We start from the raw sequence: 7308 nt of genomic DNA, 5'->3' as shown, positions 1-7308 counted from the left end.
GAACCAAACACACACAACACAAAGTCACAAACGCACTGTGTGAGAACACCAAAGTTTGAATTTTCATCGCATTGTATCAAAGCATGAAACTGAGCAGAACCTCAATCATCTCTATTCCTTTCAACATCAGAACATACTTGTTTCATATACGGTAATTTTTTTATTTTCATTGATGCATCTTCAAATACCCTTTTTTTTTTTTCATTCTTTAATATTCAAAAACATTCTTCTGTTTAAGAGAAGAAAACAAAAGAAACTTATTTGAGAAAAAATGTTTTGTCCCAATATTTTCATTGCCTATTTTTTCCTCATTTTTGATTATTAAAGAACATTCAATCTTTTGCTTGAGGAAAAAAAAAACTTTATTTGAGCAAGAACATTCAATCTTCTGTAAATGGGTTTTGTCGCAAGATCTAATTTGGTTTCAATATTTTGAAAGATAACTTTTTTGGTTTGCTACGGTGATTTTGGAATTTTCATTCCAACATATTGGCTTACGATTATTGATAACTGATGCCATACGGATTTTTTCATTCTTGATAATTCAAGAAAATTCAATCTTTTGAAAGAATGTGGATCATTGTGAATTGGAAACTTTTTCATTATCCAAAAATGGGGTGGAGTATATATATGGCCCTAAACCCCAAATATGAATGTTGGAATACTTTGTTCATAAATTTTGTAAGGGATGGATGCCTCAATGACCCTAAGAGTAAAATGAATTATGAATTGATGGCTATAATGCATTATTCAATTTCATATGAAATTGTATTCATGAAATTGTCGCTTTATGACCCTCGATGCAATATGAGCCTAATAACTACACATTCAATCTTCTGCAAATGGGTTCTGTCCCAAGAGACCTAATTTGGTTCAAATACTTTGAAAGATAACTTTTTTGGTTTGCTATGGTGATTTTGTTTCATTCCAACATATCGGCTTACTTTGTTTCATAAGTTTTATAAGGGATGGATGCCTCAATAACCGTAGAATAAAATGCATTATGAATTGACTACTATAATGCAATTTTCATATGAAATTGTATTCGTGATGTAAGGGATGGTGATGGTGTCTATTGTCGGTTTTATGACCCTCGATGCAAATCTGAACTATGACTGTCACTGAGAGATGAAATATTTTTTCATTATCTTAAAAAGGTAGTATACATGGTTTTCATAATGGATTGAATGTCTTGATGCTCAAAAATGTTGGATGATGCCTTAATGCGAAAGTTAGTTGTTGCCTTAAATGCAATTCTAATATGAATTTTTATTCATAATGCATGGATGGATATCTATTGTGCTTTGATGACCCTTAGTCCCTAAGATCGATATGCTTCATTTTATGATTTTGTATGGGATTGTCTTGATGGCCCAAAAATATTGGATGATGCCTTATGCGAAAGTTAGTTGTTGCCTAAAATGCAATTTTAATATGAAATTTTATTCATAATATAAGGTATGTATGGTATCATTTGTGCTTAGATGACCCTAGTCCCTAAATGGAGTGTGTGCTTTTGTTGGATTAGCCTAATGATAAAGGTTTCAAAGGAATTGTCTAACGAAGAAACGAATTAACTGATCAGATAGCTATATTTGTGTTTACTATTATACATGCAAGGCTCGGATTTAGTAATTGAATACATATGAGTTCTTATATATGGGTACAACAATTGCAATTGCAGAATTGAATCAATTGATCACACAAGCTTGTTGTGATGACCGATACAGTTCTTTCGGAAAATCGGAAAATATTAGCCAGGTGTTTCTTGCATAAGCACTGCGACTTTTGTGTCCAGGATTCACACTCCGTTGTGCAGTTCAGTCTCTTATGATCTCTGGATTGTGGTAGATATACCAGGTTTTTTTTGGAATCTTCTTTTATTAGACAGAGGTTTACTTTACTGAATTTTGGCACATCATATGAAAGTTCATGGAATTGTTATCTTTAGTTATTATTGCATAATTACTGGGAATGTTGACACTCTTTTATTAGCTTGGGTTTTGAAGATATCACATATGTGCCTATTTTGTCGTTTCATTCCATGTCTCAAATTTAAGATAGAGGTGTATGCTAATTCTTTTAAATCATAATGTCTTTCTGCATAGCTTTTAAATCATAATGGATTGAATGTCTTTGATGCTCAAAAATGTTGCATGACGCCTTAATGCGAAAGTTAGTTGTTGCCTTAAATGTAATTCTAATATGAACCCTAAATGTAATTCTAATATGAACTTTTATTTATAATGCATGGATGGATATCTATTTTGCTGTGATGACCCTTAGTCCCTAATGTTTCATAAGTTTTGTACGGGATGGATGCTTCGATGACCTTTGAGTAAACTGCATTATGAACACTTTATCCATAATGGATAAGTTGGATGTTGACCTTCAAAGCAATTTCAATATGAAATTTTATTCAAAACGTGAATGGTATTTTGCGTCTTTTTGTGACCCTAATTGTGAAAATGTCACTTAGGTGAAATATTTTTTTCATTATTACCCATGGTTGTTAAGATCTATAGTTAAATCGTGAGATCCCACGATCTTACGTGTTGGGGGTGAGCCACCGTGCTGGAGCGCAGAGAAGATCGCAAGAATGGAGGAACGCGTGAAAGCGCAGAGAAACATCGTAAGATCGTGAAAGCAGAGATCTTCCACTCGTTGTTTTAGTTATGGGTTTATAAAGATTCAATTCAACCCGTTTCGCCCCGACCCATTTGATATGTTTTTTTACCCGGTTCAAATTACGCCGACCCGACCCGAAAACGAACCGCTTCACCTAAAAAGCTGCTCGTTGTGCATCTAACCCTGATTACGTGGGGAAAAGGAACAGTTTCACCTATAAACATGATTGCGTATCAAAAATATCATATGGAACTGGGAATTTTGCATCGAGCCTTGCATCCCTATCTCTATTCATCAACCGTATCACTAATTTCATTAATGGTTGCTAATTATTCAATCGTATTCCCTAGGAGTATTGAAGTTATGTTGTTTAAAGAGTTATGTTAAAGAGTATTTTGGTTATGTTAAAGAGTATTGAAGTTTTTATGTTTAAGATTATGTTTAATATTAATGAAGTTTTTATGTTTAAGAAAATTTGTGGGATCTTACGATCCTTGTTACGATCCTACGATCTACGATCTTTCTTTACCCCAAAGATCTTTAGTGGGATCTCGATCCTGACAACCATGTTATTACCTACTATCATATAAAGAGCGGTATGGTATATATGTCCCGACTAACTCCAAATTCGACAATAAGATTGATATACTTCATTTTATGATTTTGTATGGGATTGTCTTGATGGCCCAAAAATGTTGGATGATGCCTTAATGTGAAAGTTAGTTGTTGTCTTAAATGCAATGTTAATATGACCCTAATTGTTTTCTGCATATGAAACTGAATGGATGATATCATTTGTGCTTTGATGACCCTACTAGTCCTGCAAAATGGAATGTGTACTTGTGTTGGATTAGCATACGATAAAGGTTTCAAAGGAATTCTCTAACGAAGAAACGAATCAACTGAAGCAAAGTACAAAGAAACCAACTCTTTGGTGTCTGAACTATTTCTCATAGTATCTATATGGTATAAGAATCATATAGCACTATATTTATGTTGATAATTATAAATGCAAGGCTCGGATTTAGTAATTGAATACATGTGAGCTCTTATATATGGGTACAACAATTGCAATTGCAGAATTGAATCAATTGTCACACAAACTTGCTGTGATGACCGATACAGTTCTTTCGGAAAATTGGAAAATATTAGCAGGTGTTTCTTGCATAAGCACTGCGACTTTTGTGTCCAGGCTTCACACTATGTTGTGCAGTTCTTATGAGCTCTGGATTGTGGTAGATATACCAGTTTTTTTGGAATATTCTTTTATTGGTCTGAGATTTACTTTACTAAATTTTGGCACATCATATGAAATTTCATGGAATTGTTATTTTTAGTTATTGCATAATTACTGGGAAAGTTGACATTCTTTTATTAGCGTGGGTTTTGAATATATCAACTAATGTCCCTTTATTGTTGTTGCTTGAACATGAGAATGTGACTGTATAGTAGTATATTATGTCTTCAATTTCTGCCTTTGACTATTGGTGGACATGAGGATATATGCAAAGCTCACGAGAACTCTTCATTTTAAAAAACTAATCCCCATTCGACTTTTCTGCAAATTGATATGCTATCTTGCTTAATATTCTCTAACAAAGTAGATAGCCATATGATCTTAGCACAACAATTATAAAACCGAGTCTCGGTGTAAGATGTGCAATTCGTTGCTTGTAATTTTTTTCAGTTTGATGATATGGAATCCATGCTTTTTCATTATAGTTGTTTGTCTTGGCTTGAAGAATTCAAAACATGGTTTGATTTATTTTCTCTGTGACGACTTGAATTATTTGTTTAGGAGGAAACTGATGACAGTGAGGGTTGGTATACAAGTGGTAACACCGGCATACATAGGTTTGGCGTTCATAGCAGACTGTCATCCTTTCAGCGGCCTTTTCAATGACTGTAAGTGTGATACTGAAAGCAAGCAGTTTAACATTCTATATGTTTGTTTTTTGTTTTTTACTGAATTTCTTTATAGTTGAAAACGTGTTCTCCGTCCTAAGCCCCTATTTTAGCACCGATGTTTTGAACGATACTATTCGTTTTGTTTTGCTACGAATTTCTAGTCCAACATGTTTGCATTAATTATTCAAAAACATTCAATCTTCTACTTGAGAAAAACAACAACCTTAATTGAGCAAACATGCTCTGTCCCTTGATCCTGTTTGGCATCAAATATTTCAAAAGACTTTTTTTTTCTTCATTTTCTACAACGATGGAGTTCCATGAGAGGAATTGTTCAAACTCGAGTCATAACAAAGTCTGAACAAAGTATGAAACCGGTCATAACCTCTATGTTGCACTTTGTCAATGTTGTGTCCCTCAGTCATCACTATTACTTGCAACATCAGAAAGAACCTGATTGTTTGCTACGGTAATTTTTTTTATTTTCATTGCACATATTCAACAACATTCAATCTTCTGCTTGGGAGAAGAAAACAAAAGAATCTTATTTGAACATAAGTGTTTTGTCCAACAACTTTTTGGGTCAATATTTTGGCACCAATATTTTGAAAGAAAACATTTTAATTTGCCGTCCAAAAAGGTTTAGCGGCGCAAATCTGGACTATGAATTGTCACTGAGAGATGAAATATTTTTCATTATCTAAAAAGTAGTATATATGAGCCTAATGACTCCACATTCAATGATAAGATATTCTTTGTTACCTGGTTTTCATAATGGATTGAATGTCTTGATGCTAAAAAATGTTGGATTGAATGACTTGTTGCCTTAAATGCAATTCTAATATGAATTTTTATTCATAATGCATATGGATGGATATCTATTGTGCTTTGGTGATCCTTAGTCCCTAAATTCATAAGTTTTGTAAGGGTTGAATGCCTCATTGACCTTTGAGTAAACTGCATTATGAACACTTTATTCACAATGGATAAGTTGATTGTGGCCTTCAAAGCAATTTGAATACAAAATTTTATTCAAAATGTGCATGGTATTTTGTGTCTTTTTATTACCCTAATTGTGAAATTATCACTAAGATTAAATATTTTTTTCACATTATCTATTATCTAAAAGGGTGGTATGGTATCTATGTGCCCACTAACTCCAAATTCGACAATAAGATTGATATACTTCATTTTATGATTTTTGTATGGGATTGTCTTGATGGCCCAAAAATGTTGGATATGATGCCTTAATGCGAAAGTTAGTTGTTGCCTTAAATGCAATTTTAATATGAAATTTTTTGTGCTTTGATGACCCTAGTCCCTAACTGCAATTTTGCAAATGCATAATGGAGTGTGTGCTTGTGTTGGATTAGCCTACTAATAAAGGTTTCAAAGTAATTGTATAACGAAGAAACGAATCAACTGAAGCAAAATACAAAGAAACAAACTCTTTGGAGTCCGAACTATTTCTCATAGCATCTATCTGGTATATATGACATTATGCAGAACGCCTATGTCATATAAGGATGCATTGTGATCAATGGAGGAAATCATAACAAGGTTGTGTGATTTGTCAATGTTTTCTACTACAGACCTATTATGAAAATCTGATAAAATTTGGTGGGTGCTGGTATAAGAATTAGATAGCACTAGATTTGTGTTGATAATTATAAATGCAATGCTTCGATTTAGTAATTGAATACCGGTGAGCACTTATATGTGGGCACAGCAATTGCAGAATTGAATCAATTGATCACACAAACTTGTTGTGATGGCCGATGGCAGTTCTTTCGGAATATCGGAAAATATTATGTTGCAGGTGTTTCTTGCATAAGCACTGTGACTTTTGTGTCCAGGCTTCACACTCTGTCGTGGTATTTTATATATTGTTAAAATATTTGGCCCTTTTCAAAAGAAACCAACAATAAGAGCTTGTGTTTGGAAGTGTTAAATGCAATTCTTACATAATTACTGGTGCAGTTTGGTTTCTTATGAGCTCTGGATTATTGTAGATATACTAGGTTTTTTTTTTTTGGAATCTACTTCTATTAGCCTGAGATTTACTTTGCTAAATTTTGGCACAGCATATGAAAGTTCATGGAATTGTTATCCGTAGTTATTTGCATAGTTACTGGGAAAATTGACATTCTTTTATTAGCTTGGATTTTGAATATATCACATATGTGCCTTAGCTGCAAATTGATATATCACATAGGATTTTTCTCGCCGTGGAAAGATTGACTGTGCACAACCAAGGACATTATAAGTTAATTTTTCTCATATTTTCCCCCAAAATTTTCATGAATCGGTGGACATATTTCATGTTAGTACAGTTGATACAGCTAGAGGGAAATGATGGTTCGATACGTCCACATGCGAGACTAACCTTTGGCTTTCGTCTTGGTAGGTTTATATATATTTTTCCAAAAGAACATTCACTTATTTCTTTCTTCCTCTGTCGGCCTGCACGACGATTGAAACGGCGTGATAAATCCAGACCCAGAAAGGAGGAGGGCCGGTGGTGGGCAATTGGGAAAGTATAAACGATCAAATATATGGATCAACTTACTTATTAGAGTTAATCAACTTCCCCTAGGATGAATCGTTCGGGAGAACCTGAGTTTGATTTCTACTGTGCACAATTATTGGTCAGATTTTACTTATCTTTCGACTGAACTCTGATTACCGGAGCCTTTTCCCCTGCGAATTAGAGGGTTGATGAAAAAAGAAAAAAAAAACTTGTGTCACTTGTGCATCATAGACTTGGCCTAA

At 33.8% G+C, this 7308-nt stretch overlaps 1 long non-coding RNA gene across 1 annotated transcript; it reads left to right on the top strand.

The window, feature by feature from the left end:
* Positions 1 to 4687, top strand: LOC123892657. Its single transcript, XR_006803247.1, has 3 exons — positions 1 to 151; positions 1685 to 1860; positions 3447 to 4687. It is a non-coding gene; the product is annotated as an uncharacterized LOC123892657 (long non-coding RNA).
* Positions 4688 to 7308: the final 2621 nt, after the last annotated feature.

The sequence above is a fragment of the Trifolium pratense genome, linkage group LG6 (genome assembly GCF_020283565.1).
Source record: "Trifolium pratense cultivar HEN17-A07 linkage group LG6, ARS_RC_1.1, whole genome shotgun sequence".
NCBI lineage: Eukaryota > Viridiplantae > Streptophyta > Magnoliopsida > Fabales > Fabaceae > Trifolium > Trifolium pratense.
The sequence above is the reverse complement of the archived record's forward strand: the minus strand, read 5'-3'. Positions and strand labels throughout refer to the sequence as shown.